At 45.5% G+C, this 14,872-nt stretch overlaps 1 protein-coding gene across 1 annotated transcript in view; it reads right to left on the bottom strand.

The window, feature by feature from the left end:
- Nucleotides 1-10,336, bottom strand: part of LOC135914684 (uncharacterized) — a 200,187-nt gene extending 189,851 nt beyond the window's left edge. The window contains exon 1 of the mRNA XM_070537520.1: nt 10,287-10,336. The gene's annotated coding sequence lies outside the window, so the exon portion shown is untranslated. The remainder of the gene's footprint in view (nt 1-10,286) is intronic.
- Between the last annotated feature and the right edge of the window lie 4,536 nt (nt 10,337-14,872).

Genomic DNA, 14,872 nt, shown 5'->3' with positions numbered 1-14,872 from the left:
TAGTGTACAAATGTAGCCCCTGGCCTCACCAGACGAGGGTTTGTACCAGGCCAGAGCCATGTGGTTGCCATTGAGTGCGGCGTCAGTATATATTGCGTTGGCATTGTACAGATTGCGTCGGTGAGAGAGGCGCTGTCTGGCCGTAGTGGCCCTTGCTGCGAGTGGCGTAGACACCTTGGAGGGGTGAAGGGTAGGAAGAGTGAGGGTGGTGTCTTCGCCTGCAGTGTTCGGGGGTTTTCGGGGGTTCTGTGCGGACGCGTCGGGTGTACCACAGCAGGGTGTCCTGGTACTGTGTGGTGAGATGCAGTCGATTATTCAGTGATGTCCGAGCATGTTTGATGATGTCGTCCATGGGTACCAGAGGCGTTAAGTGTTGCAGTTGGCGTATATTTGTGAACTTAGGGAGACCTGTAATAGTCCGAAGGATTTGTAGGTAGAGAACTTGAATGGCTTTTTCGGCTGCTTTTATGGTGTTATAACTGCGCTTCCATAGGTGATTTTACCAGTCGCGATGGATCTGATGAAGGTGGTGCAGGCTGTCTGCCTTGCCCCACCGAATTTGTTGGAGACCCGCTTTATAATGTGCAAGAGCCTGGGTCATTACTTTTTCTGCTCAATGGTCCACAATTGTCCCGTATTGCAACTGTGGATGGGAATCTCAAGAATTTTAACGTGACCGTGCCTGGCCCTGAGTTCACGTCAACCTAATGTCAACATTATTGCCAGTTGTGGCAGGAGGACGCTTCGTCTGCCATTAGACGGCGGCGACGACGACGAACGCGGGAGCAGTTGCACGAGCACGTTCGTGCGGTAGCGCCGAGGGATGCCAACAAGTCGGCTGTGGAAGACGACGACGCTCGAGCCATTGCTGGTGGTAGTTTTAGCGACCTCCGACAACAACGGCACAGGGTCCGCGCAAACAGCTTTGCCGCAGAAATGCCTCGGCCCCACCAAAGAGAGAGGATCGTCCAGTCACGCGCAGCACATTTGAGTGGAAGAGAAGAAACAGACGCAGGTTGGCCCGCAGACGCGTATATTGATCCGGTCTTGGTACCATCGCAGGAAATGGTTCCTTCTATTGCGAATCTATCTATTGTGCTCCTTCGCGTGGGTCATTCTATAGCTATTTCTGGCGCTTGCGCCCGTCATCCGTGTTGTTTCTCCTTTGTTTCGCTTAGATTAAGGAGTAAGGTTTCTAGGCTTCGTGCCTTTTTTTTCATGCGTTACGGGCCCCGGGTCGCAGAATATATGGTAAAGGCGTCTGACGTCGGTACCGGGTGCCCTGTGATCGAAAATTGTGGTGTGTATTCGACACGGCACTAAAGTTCTTCTACCTCCAAAGTTATTCATACCTTGACTTGCATTCTTTACAAAGTTATTCCACGTAATATTGAGAATAAGAGCCCACAAACAAACGAGAAGAAATGGGGTTAACCGAGGGGCCCGATTTTTATTAGTCATAAGAAGCCAACAAACACTGACACCAAGGACAACATAGGGGAAATTACTTGTGCTTAATAAATGAAATAAAGAAACGATAAATTATTGGAAATGAAAGAGGATGAAAAAATAACTTGCCGCAGGTGGGGAACGATCACACAACCTTCCCATTTCGCATGCGATGCTCTAGAAATTGAGCTACCGTGGTGCCGTTTCCCCATCTACTTTCTTGGGTATTTATGTTTTTCTAGTAGAACTCTGGCAGTGTTAGGCAGTGTCACCACTCACAGACCTTGGCGGCGGGTCTTTGTCTTGTTGTCATTTCATGATGTCATGTTGTCTTCTAGTAGACGCGATAGCGTGAGGAAGCTCAATGTTAATCAGCCAAGTATAAGTATTAACCAAGAAAACAAAATTTGGAAGCAAGAACAAAAAGTTTTGAGAATAAAATTCTGCCATTCCATAAAGGCTTCGAAATAGACTCTGCTACAATAACATCATGGAGCGAAGTATCGAATTGTGATCAACCTTAGCCGTTCACAGAAATCGGATTTATATGGCTGTGTGGGCACTTGCCATATTGAAACCTCCTGCAGCCTTTGCCTTACAAATTTAGATAGTTAATGCTGCCAAAGACTCAAGCGTGTTGCATACGCATAAATCAACTAGCACCCCGCAAGCACAGTTACGCACTTGTTCTGCCATCAGATATATGTGCGTACCACTTAGGTAAACGGCGCTCTGCGAACCCAGGCGCCGATCTGTGTAAAAGATGTTTGTTCCAAAGAGCCTGCGGAAAATGCCCGTGGTCTCCTTTCAAAACACTGTCTAGAGAATGAGTTGCTCTTTCAAGACTTTATTTTCAGTTCTTAGTTTTCAAATCGGGGCTGATGCGAACTCCTGAAATAACAACATCGGAACCCTTTCTCTGCGCGTTGTCTTGTGCTTCTTGATAGCACAGCCGCTGCTCCATGTGTAAACATGTATCGGCACGAAATGCTTTATAGTTAGGTGTGCTATCGGAAGTTCTCCTTAAAGTAGTATTAAATTGTAAACAAGTTCGCTTCGTGTCGGTTCCTTCAAGAAGTCCTCTGATCGCGGCATCGGATGAGAGCGTGTTCTGACGCTGCCGCTTCACAGCGCCTGACATCACGACAAGTACACCCACAAGTGTTTGGGAAGTTGTAGAGATCCTCTTGAATATTTTTACTTACTATACTACATCCTACATATGCGTCTGCACGCTTCCAAAGGAAATCAACAAGGGCTGTGCTTGTTGGTACTTCTCTGCTTGCTGGTGGGGAGGTCCCTCGCCAGTCTTGGAGGTCCCTCCCCTGTCTTTGACTATGGGACCTCCTAGAGTTACTTTTTCATTACAAAATTTCAATCGCATCAATAAACTGCAACTGCTACTGAAACTGAAACTAATTGCTGCTGCGCGCGGCCTGATGAAATGTACAAAATCGGCAGGACGAAAGCGAGTGTGAGCGATAGCACGACCTTTCGAAAACAGGGCTCCTTCAACTCAATGTAGCATAGTGAGCACTGTTCGAGTCCTGGCTTTCTCTCTTATTCTTCAAGTCGTGGTTCTTGTACGTAAGAAAATGTACCAGCTCCCTCGGTGCACATAAAACTTGAAGCTGGTGAAAAAAATCTCTCTAACCTGTTATCGGAAGAGGTGTTTCGGGCCCGTCTAATGAAAACGCTGAGACCGCGATCCAGATAGAGCGCCGTCACTTGATCGTTACTTGTGCTCAAGACTGTCTCCATGTTTGCGGTATAAATACCGACTGCCTCTTTTTTTTCCCCCGCTTGGTAATATAATATTTGCGACAGTTGCCGATCGTGGTAGTGGTAACAACTTTATTGAAAAATCCGGCAAATTCGTGGCATGTGCCTATGCCACCCCCGAGGAGGTCTGGCCGGAGAGGTTAAATAATGGTTAATTGCCAATCGTGAATCTTTCTGAACGCGTAATATGCCCCCTCCACTCCTACCTGAAGGACCGAAATTGAGATTATTCGCTGCTAGAAATAGTTTTGCCTCCTTTCGTTTTGTACTGTAATAAAACCACTACCGAATCTCCTATGTGTTCCTGTTCAAATGTTCAACAATAGCTCAACAAAGCGATTTTAGGTAAGATGGGCTCAGGAACGAACCCACGATCACAAATCCAAATTCGCCGTTCATTACCGAATCTGGTTAGCGCTATTCAGACTGACGCAGGGCTTTTCGAAACGTGCATAGGGCCCGCAGTTGTACTATCTGTGCCTCTAATATGCGTAAATCGTTGCCTTGAGGCGAACGATGTAACATTGCAGCAGCTGGCAGCAAGAAGCGTCCGGAAACGTACGCTGACTTCCTTCAAACATCGAAAGATGTACAGAAGTCACCTTCGCTGAAAATCTGTAGCCGACACAACTGCACAAGCAAGAAAACAAGAGTGCTAGCGCCGTCGAACTCAGCAGCTGGACTGGCCCAGGAAGAACATGGCGGATGGAAGCAGCGCCCAGCTGCAAGGAGGGGCTTTCCAATAAAATGCGTCGGCGCCACCGCAAACGTTTTCGGTACTTAGCGTGTAATGCTCATAAAGGGACTTTACTGACAACTGGTACATCAAAGACCGCGAAGCTGTATAAGGAAGGGGAAGTATTCTGCGACGATCACTTTCGGTGATGGTATCGCTTCAGCCATTATAGCGCGCGCTGATTCGCTGTTTTAACAAAACAGGAATAGCGCCATCTAATAGTTTCGGTCTACGGCAACTTTTCGTCACGGCGTTGCTAAATGCTCCTGAGTTATTTGGAAGAAACGAACGCGTCTTTTCGCGGTCTGTCGGCGGTGAAATGTAGCAGGGACAAGAGAGATGGTAGTTCATAGTATATTTTGATGGCCGTTCGCACATGGTTTTGCGCAGCAATATTTATTGATAGTTGATCGACTATAGGATTGTGTGGCCTTTTGTTAGTGACAACTTTTGGTGACAGTGTCTTGGAGCAGCTGATAGCGACACCATGAACAGCGCGTTGCTCGCGTGGTTCCTCGCACGTGATTCCTCCAGAGACGATGCCGCTCTGGCGGTGCACGATGTCTGACACATAGATGCAGAAACAAAGCATTTCGCTTTATAATGTTGTAAAAGTATGTTTGGCAACTACGTGAGTTCTAGCACACTTTAATAATAAAATAATACGTTTCATACTTTTCATTTCTTTGACATAAAGCGGCCGTAGTCAACCCTAGCCAGTGTGTACAAGCCGTGCTGCGGCCTATAGACTCGAAAACAACACACCCGAGACACTGTGCTGAGAGAGAGCGCACGGTGCGCTCTCTCTCGTGTCTTGAAGCGTTCGAAAGCACGTATTGGTGGTGTAATGATGGCATCACAGTTGGTTGAGTTAAAATTTATGCACTCACTCTCAGATTCGTCAGGGCGTTGGAAATTTCGGCATATAACAGGAACTCCTTTAAACAGCCTGTAGTTAGCATGATGGTTGCTGGCAACGAGGCCCGCATACTTTTGAGAAAGATTGTTCGTATACTCATGCGCAATAAATAAACAAATGAACTGCTTACTTTGTCTTCATGCATGCTTGAGTATATGAAACAAGCTTCTGCCAACTACGCCTCCGTTCTGTTCAGGTTACGTGGTTATTGTTTGTTATTTGACTGGCAAGTGGGAAAATAGGCCACCAAAGGGCCGTTTTTGCCATTCGTTAAAAATGAACTCCAGTCTCTGGGGAACTTATAGAAGAAACAAAACAAAGTAAATAAGAAAAGAAGGAAGTACATTAAGGCAGGAAATCTAGCCAAGGAATAGAGTATCACTTTACTCCAGCGAAGCCTGCTGCACAAATCAGTCTAGAGATCAGTGCATCGGCGACATGCGAGTTTCCACTCACAGCGAGCGTTACCAAAATCATGGTTAAGCTTTCTTTATCTGTATACAGATTGATACACGGAAGCGTGGTTTTGCTAACGCAAAATAAAGCGACAAAATAAACGACACTCGAACTGAGAGCCAGACTGATCGATTTTTCTACCACACACCGAACAATGCAGGAAAGAATCGCAACAAAGGTAGCATTGCAGCACCAGGTGCTGCACTCCCACGAAGATCAATCCTTTGAATAAAGGAGTGGCGTGTTGCACATTGTATGCAGCAATATTTTTTGGCGTGTGTCTTTCGGCCCTCTGTTTACTCGATCGTGTGCGAATACAGCGTCAGAACAATACGTCACGAAGGTGATCCGTACAGCGAGTTTCCTTTCGTTCTCGTCGCAGCCGGACTATAGTAAATACGTATTTTCCGTTTTTTTTTCCTTTTCCTTTCGCTTCGTGGTTTTCCAAGAATTTTGGCGGTTCATCACTAGCGTACACATATATCACTGCCCTATTCTTTTCCCGCGCACAAGAAAAAGACCGGGCAGCCCCAGCTCTGTAGAGATCGGAGACCAAATGGAAGCGTCACAATTTTAGTTGAGGATATGTCGCGCGGCTTTTCGATCATTGCGACATCGCAGTGTCAGTATCAACTGAAGTGCACGTCGAAATGTAAGGCATGACAGCGATATCTTTCACTAGGTTGATGCTCAAACTTCCAACGACCGTTGCAGATTTCCCAAAGGAAGCATCGACCGTGGAACGCAAGCTTCAGCAATCCTTCCCCCAAATTTGCCGCCGAGCAACTTCGAGGCTGTGATGCCCTTCCCTCTACGACCTTCACGCCTTCCTCAATTAGTGTGCATGAGAAGACAAATTGTACGCGCCAGCCAATATGTCACAAAATGAAAACGCGTACAGAGCTGCGCTCAAATCTCGCCTTATGGAGCATCGTAATCGTTGGTGATATTGTTTTCTTCACAGAACGGCCTGCTGTTGATTGGCGCTAACGAAGCACTAAAAAAAATAGATATAAATTCTGGTGTTTTACGCGCCAAAGCCAAGATATGATTATGAGGCACGCTGTAGTGAACTACTCCAAATTAATTTTGACCAGCTTGGGTTCTTTAACGCGCAGGTGAAAATTACACGGTTTTTCTGGCGTTTCGCTCCTAAAGAAACGCCGCTCCCGTGGCCAGGACTCTATTCCGCTACCTAGTCCTTTGCAGCGCAACGATATATTCACTAAACCACTAGGCCGAGTAAAGCTGCTATTTGAACATAATTATGGGTTTTGCAACCATGGGCCTAAGCACTACGTGTCTGAATATGATGAAAAGCCAATGTGGCATTGGCCCCAGAAACCTTGATCCAGCTGAGCCGTTCAAAAAAATAATAAATTATAGAGCGCGGCACCTAAGGCCGACAACTGGGCTAGTTGGAATTAAGAGCAATACATGTTCCAGCGAGTAAGAAAATTCAAAAGAGGTACAGACGCAAAATTATGACAGAAAAGGTAAAGCGCTGGACCATCCAGACGTCCTTCTTTCTCTGCATTTTTTCTTTAATTTATATTTATTTTCGTTTTCGTTTTGTTGTTTTTTTTTCACGCTGCAACATGTATTTCTTATATATTAGACCCCTGACACAAGGCAACCCTAACGACCTTTGAACTATAGGGGAATTCTATCGGAAGTGCGTTCGCACGAGGTGACCCTCAATGAAGGAGTATTTACATCCTTTCTGATGCAGGTCCCTTGCCGAAAGGGAGATAAGCGAACTGCTTTTTTGGGCGTAAAGGCGTAGTCAAGTTCGCAGCCCATCAAGAACGGGAAAGCTTTTCCAAACATTTCGTATTCTCGGCGACGCTTTTATTACGCCTAAAAGTTTTTCTGACAGTTAGCAGACGCCTAAATGCTATGTTCAGACTATGTTCGTAAGGCGCCGATTTTTCGTAACATACGTAAGCGGAAGCGCAACAAGCGTATGCGTCTAGTTCAGACTGCGAACGTAAAGGTACCAACGTGCGCGATTCTCGCAAAAATCGTGGGTGAGAGTGTTAAAGGGTCGGCAACATTTACGACTGTTAAGTTACGACCGTTGCGACACAGCCAATGACCGATAAGCTTTCGGCTTTCAACAACCGGTGACGACACTTCCGTCCTCCCGTCTGCAGACAGCTCCCGGCGCGGGAAGTGCCATTCCGCCATTCCGTGCGCACGATTGGCTGTGTTCGTGAAAATTTTTGCAGTGCGCCTTGCGAGACTGTTTTCAGTTCATCTGGTTTATCCGCCGAGGAAATCGATGGCCGCAGATGCGTGCTCCGAAATTCGATGAGTGGTCTCATTAGGTTTTCAAGGAAGCGGAGCAGCTGGGGCGACATGCGCATGATGTTATGAAACATCGCAGCGTCACCAACTCGGAGCTTGGCGAAAAGGTTGTGAAAATCGCCGTCCACGGCCCTGTCGAGAAATACTTGCCGCACCCAAACCCTTCTGCGTCGCCTTCGTCGTCTTTGGGCGATTGAATACATGACTATAAGTTTGTTTTGAGCGTGAATTTCTTCGATCTCGGCCAGCGCTCGCATGTTGGCAGGAGCCATATTGGACCGCTGGTGACGTCGATTCTGCAGCTCCAAATTTGATTGGCCTGTTGTAAAAGCCGTAATTTAAGCAGCAGTAAATGTGAACAAAGGTGCCGGCTTAACTGCCGTAACGTTTTTTACAGCCGTTCCGTTCGATACGCCAAAAAAGCTGTTACGCGCGTTACGACCGTAGTGTGAACATAGCATAACTTGTCGCGTAAGCGCAATGAATTTTTATCCTAGCCGCACTTTTTCGCGTCATCGTACTCTTCTCGGGCAGCTTCGACCACAATGTTTTTCCTGCCATGCATCCAGCAAGGCCGCATCCAGTTTCGTCGGTGCAGCGTCACAGTGACGCATAAAATATGAGCAGTGTACCGCGCGGCGCGCGGTACTCGCCAAAGGGTGCTCATGGCGACGGCATCGCTAACGGTTGAACGCGTAGCTACACCTTAACCATACGACAGAGCTTAACGATAGCGGCCGGTCCGAAGCGCGTGTCTGGTCAGACGCTTGACGCGCGTGCCAGACCAGTCGCGCTCCAGCGCTGTACAGCAGGCTAGACCTGCCAGTCCCGTCGTGGGATTAGCCGGGTGCACGTTTTATCGCGTTTTGCTGGACCCAATAAAAGTTTATTCACTCACTCACTCAGTGCTCGCTCGTTGCCCATTGCTGGTGAAATAAATTTTAATTTCGCTACTGACAAAAAAAAACAGACTGCTAACGAATATGCGGATTACATTGCAGCGGCCGGCCTTTTATGCATCATGCTTTTGTGCTTCTCCTTTTTTTTGCGTTGACCAGATGCACAATTTCTTACCGTTTTGTCACTTTCAGTTCTAACAAGTAGCGCCTTTAGTCTTGCTGCGGCGCTTACTAATATATATATATATATATATATATATATATATATATATATATATATATATATATATATATATATATATATATATATATATATATATATATATATATATATTGCTGTCTCGGTACACAGGCCCATATCGAGTGCTGCGTGTCGTGACTCCAGTTACGTACGAAATCGCACCACTCTGTACCAGTGCTTCATTTGCCCCGAATTACAATGACGTTGTGCATGTCGCACGCCTCAAACCGTATTGCTCTCCTGTTACCACCGATATTTAGACGCCCCGGGACGGTGCTTCTGCCGCCGGGGATAATCATACATGCATATTGTGTGTTTCTTGTGGACGGTGCACGCGGACGCCCCGACGAAGACGACGAACGCTCTCTGGCTCTCGAGCTGTCGGCTGAGCTGGACAGCGCTGCAGTTATCCTTTGTAAATATACTTTCTGAATATTCTGCAGTTCTTAATCCTTCGTTAGGATAACGATATGTAAAGGAGACCGTGCCGTAGCCTGTGTCACTGGCGAAAATCCTTTTCGTGAGGGGCATTCAGCGCAAAGTCGCTCACCTCAATGGTGAGCTACAAGCCCGTCTCTCAGGGACAGTCGCCGGCATATTATTCTAGAAAGAAAAGTAAATAACACAGAAAAAGATTCAAAAGAAGATGCAAAATCGAGAAATTCCGTGGGAAATTCTGCAAACAGAAAATTTTGCGCTGAGTGATACTTCGAATTTTGGAACTTTCTCCGTGACATCAGAATTTTCACGAGTTGATTGAATAGCGGGGCGCTTGTGTGCGTACGTATGAGACTGGCGCTCCGAAAATGCCGTAGAAGAATGAAAAAAGACATAGAAGTTCAAAGGTGGCTCAAGGCGACGTCAGGACAACATCCCACAGGTTGCTGCAACACCTGAAGCTTAGAAGTTCCGTAGTGAGAAAGAAAACTTTGAAAAGCAATTGTCCGATGAGGAAACCTCCTTATCTATTGCCCCTTTCTCTTTTTTATCATTGTATGTAGGGAGACACCGGTGCATTGCATAGCGATGCGGGCTACTTTTCTGTGAAAGCCCCTCTGATTAGGTTCTCTGTAGAGAGAGAGAGAGAGAGGGGGGGGGGGTGAACTTTATTGTCAATACGGCTAGTTTTCTAAGCCGTCGTTGATGGCAAATAACACATTATGTGTTGCTGGAGAAGCTCCCTGGAAAAACCAGCGCAAAATGCCTACAAATGCGAGTTCTCGCGAATGCTTCAAAAGTCGAGACACACAAGCCACAAGATCAAAAGCCAGGCTCAATGCAGACAATGCAAAAGGAAAAAGAAAGAAAGAAATACGGTAGATATCTATTAACACTTCTTCCTCGCGTACCTTTTTACGGCTGTTTGACCGAAAGCTTCGCAGTCGTAATCTTCGCGGACAAGAAGGATCTCGCATTGCTCAAGCGCTACGTATTACAGACGAAAGGACGGGTAGGCGGACCAACGAAAGAACGAATGATGGCCGATTTACTCACCATCCCGGAGTCGCCTCTGGCATCGCCTTGTCGAGCCTGTATCTTCTACTTCGTCGGTTATTCGCGCTGCAAAAACGACCGGAAAGGCTGCTTCGCCCTGGAGTCCTGCCAAGCTGTGAAGAGCTTCGCTTCAAGTTTTTTTTTTTTGTTCCGCTGATTTCGACCATCGTGAGCACGATGGCCAATCCTGGACGCGTGGATAGAAAAAAAAGAGGGAAAGGGTGTACATAACAAGTGTTAGCATCCGGTGGCACAAACACTCTAAAAGCGACCCTCGCAAGTCGTTAGCAGGCGCGGTCGAAGACCCGCCCAGAGGCGTAAAAGTCGCATAGCCCGTCGTCTGCTGTTTGCGCAACGAAAGCTTTCTCGTAGCTAACCGGATTTCAACGGCTAGTTTCTTCACCAAATGTTGTCTCCTTTCTTTTTAAGTCAATGCTTTGAAATTGGTTTCTACGGCCCGCTGATTAAATACAACCGCTCGCTTGGGTAACCCTGAAGTCGTAGTTCACCGAACCTATCACGCCCATTATGACAAAGCTTTAGCTCGGACACTCCTGTCGAAACACATGGGAAAGAAACCTTTTTTCTCGCCAACTACCGAGCCAATTTTAACGACGTTTATTGTGTTGAAACGACGAGGTTAATATATCTAGTATCTGTAGAATCGCATTTTCAATTTATGCCATCATTGTTTACAGAGAAATATTTCTGGAAATTGCAAATTTTCAAAAAAGCTCAATTTTCGAGTTTACGACTCTGTAACTCAGCAATAAATAAATTATGATATGGTAAATATAATCTAATCGTACAGTGAATCGAACGAAATGTATGCATTGCACAACACTATGAAATGTATCACCAATATGTGGGTAGAACGTTCTCGAAACCCTCGCAAACATTTCAGTAGTATGACGTAGCGTGTAAATTCATATATCACATTTGTCCGCTTAACACGCTCTAGACATGCAGTTTACAGTACCGCAATAACTGTTTTTGGTGCGGCATTACAAATTTGTAAGCTTCATATGCATCTATATTTCAGTAGCTTACTGATTCTCAACAATTTGGTAAAAATGTGAGGCCTTACACCAAAATTATGCATCCTGAAGTTGCTAGAATTAATCTTTGTTTCTCTCATAGGCAACATGTTTTATTGAGTGCGGTTGCTGAATTGTCTCACAAAAGCACTTCGTTTCACGCGTATGTGAATAGGCAAACTGCTGTTCGTCCAGAGATAAAGCTTCCCCTTAAGTACAGACATAACTATTAGACATGCATATCGGTTCAGCTGTGTGATAGGCATACTAGAATACAGTGAACGGTAAGAGCGGGTTGCACTGCAAGCTGATTACTAGAGAGCTGCGGGAAATTAGCATTTTATATACTTTTGACGAGGGATTAAGCTAAGTCATTGACCACGGTCTTCAGCAGTAGTCGAAACGAAGGAAAACTATTTTCATCGGCACAGCGGCGCAACGGGTAAAGCGCCCAACTCAGAGTGAAGCCGAGGGCCAGGGTATGAGCACAAGAAAGATAGAAGGGATTTGAATTTGGGAAAGTAGGGACGTTGACCGGAAAAGCTTCCGATCGGCTACCCTATACTCAAAGGGCAAAGCGTGAGGGTCGCAGTCCCTAGTAGTTCTGTGGCCCAATAAAGTCATTTATAACAACTCGTGGGAATCGGAGGGCGAAGTAGAAATATGTTCTATTGAGACTAAAGTAGCAGCCCCTGAAATAGGCGTTGCTTAGTGACGAAACGAGTAGCTCGTCTACTCGGCAGTTAATGCCCTTTAAGAGAAAGAGGGGCAAATCGGAGTTCAAAAAGAGGGAGGTTAACCAGAAGAAATGGCGGGTTCACTGCCTTGCATGGGGCGACTGAGAAAGGGTAGAAAAGATTGGGAGAAAGCAAACGGAGATGTGCAACAAGAAACTGCCCGCGCTCACGCGGCGCATCGCCTGGCAACTATCACAGTCTGTCCTTTGTCATCGCAACGACAAAGAATGTCACGATAGTGAAGTTTATAGGTGCAAATACTTCTTTATGAGCGTTCTTGCTTGCTTCAGCGCGCTGAGTCTTAAACAACATATGAAATCTTTGAGAACTGTCCCCTCTCGAAATGAAGACTATACTTGGACTCTGGTCACAGTAGATGCCAACCCGTGTGGCTTTAAACGGTCTACTCTGTTTATTTCATCATCCTCTAAAAGGCTGAGCAGACAAACAGGTACAAGAAGAATATGAATATTGTAGAAGAATAAAAACGCACAGCCGAATAATCTCGCAGAAACTGAGTATAACTAAAATAATAATGGTATAATGTTTAATCAGGTACAAAGGCACGTCGTCAGGCAGCCGTCATGGGCACTAAAAAAAAACACCACAAAAAAATATAAGAATTCCAGTCTACGTATCAAACGCCATTGTCCTTGATTCTTTCAAACAGTTCGTGTTCGTATGAAATGGCGAACGCTAACTGATGTACAGTCGTTCCAGGGACTTTGATCAGGGCATTCGATTGTGTATAGGCTGCAATGTTTCCCTGCATTGTAGTTGGCTGCACAGCGAAATCGTTTACCGCGCGATGGTGTGCCCATCTGCGTTTACTCGTATTATATTTAGTTGCATCGGATAATCGCGTCCCATTTATTGCCTGCTGTTTTATTGTGCCTATGTTTGCTTTGTTTTGTTTTTTCATTTTTATAATGACGACTCTAGTTATCAATTTGTACATTTATTGCACGCATATTAATTGTTAAGCGATAAGTTGCACCTTAAGGGGCATTTTTTTTTTTTGAAACGTAAATGACAAAGCGTGCACATGGTGGCACGTGTGTGGGTAGATTTTTCATTTCGGTCAATGTCATTTGGAAGCCATTAGGAGATCAACGGAGGGATTGCTCTTCTAGAATGATACATAGAGCCAGTAAGTACTCTTGAGAGTAGCTATATCGACTTGTTGGTATGTCATCTAATTTGTTTTAGCGCAGGCGGAACAAAGGAGACACACAGAGAGGTACATTAGAGCTGTGGTACAAGAACGCTGTGTGTTATATAATGTGCAGTTATGTGTGTGCCCGTCGTTCTGGTGGCGCTACAACAGAGTAGAAGATGCTAATCAGTACATTAATTAACCACTCTCGCAGCAGGTAGACAAACAGTTCCTCGTCAAGCCGACCGCAAGTATCATAGATCTGCTTTTGCAAACTCAAGCGCTTCTAACAAACTGCCAGCTTCCTGAAACTTCCCAAAGCCAAAAAGCAAACAAAACCGGGAACGAAAACGAAGCGGCGCGCGTTCTTCCAACAACCGACTTTCCGTTCAAGTACTACAACACGCGGCATAGTCGATAACTACGTCAAACGGTTGATGCAGTACGTGCCAGATCGAAAGTGACCACAGGAACAACATTACGGGGACAAAGAACAGGCCACGTAGGCTCTGTAGTATGCCATTAGTTTCCATTCAAGAATAGCGTACGCGTAAAGCAAGTTTACCCATGCCCAGTAGGACCCACCACCATAAAGTGTGCATCTTGTTTCAAGCATGAACCTAAACGCATGCTTCTGCGGAGCCGCGAACTCATCTTCTAACAAATTCACTTTCTCTCCTGCTATTGATGCTATGGTGCTGTCTTTATGGTCTAGAGCTTTTGCAAAAGACCATTGTAGGAGCATTAGGCCACAGTGGGTAATATTTACTTTACGTTCACCAACTTTAGACGCGAAGCTGTTTGCCTTACAAGAACGGTGCGCGGCTACACTCAGTTCTTGTTTCTGTTCCGCTTTCTGGAGAACATCTCCTTCGTGTTTTCACAAGCAAGCCCATACCACTAGCCATTCAAATACTTGTGCCAACTTTATATCTTGCAAAGATGACGACCGAGCATGCAGTATGGGCAAATTCTTACGCACTGATCTAAATATAAACGACAGGAGCACTGGCGCCGTATCCCTCGCAAAGTAATGCTGACACTTGCCATTATGAAGCAGCTTTATACTCGGTAACTAACAACAGATATGCCTAATGCACATTCCAGGTATCTAGCTTGCTTTCTACTGTATGATTCCTTTAATTAATTTTACGTCACAAGAGCACGCAGGCACTCATTCATTCTTTTGGACCATCCAAGGGGAATGCCATCATCTTCTGTCTGAAGAAAATGATAGCGAAGCTAGCCCGGTCACATGAACTCTCAAGTTCAGCTTCTACCTTTGTGATTGTACAGCAATATGAGCGCTCATAAAAACGGCGGCATCGCTAAGCGAGTCCTTCAGTTGTGAGCTCATTTGCTGCGACAGAAGCATTCTCTGGCATTTCTTGTGGCTCGTGTGCTTCCCATTAAATATTGCGCTCGGACACTACGGAAGAATGGCCGAGAAGCCAGCAGTTAGAGGGTCGTTAGTTTGGGGATGGAGGGCCGAAGAGATCTGTTATTTGAAAGGAAGAGTTTGAAAAAATAGAGCATTTGAAATAATTTTACATGATAATTATAAAGTATATTATGTTTAAAAAAAAGCATTGTTTCAGAACAAACCCAGCCACATGAACTGTCAAATTCAGTTTCTATATCTATAATTGTACATTA

The sequence above is a fragment of the Dermacentor albipictus genome, chromosome 4 (genome assembly GCF_038994185.2).
Source record: "Dermacentor albipictus isolate Rhodes 1998 colony chromosome 4, USDA_Dalb.pri_finalv2, whole genome shotgun sequence".
Classification (NCBI taxonomy): domain Eukaryota; kingdom Metazoa; phylum Arthropoda; class Arachnida; order Ixodida; family Ixodidae; genus Dermacentor; species Dermacentor albipictus.
The sequence above is the reverse complement of the archived record's forward strand: the minus strand, read 5'-3'. Positions and strand labels throughout refer to the sequence as shown.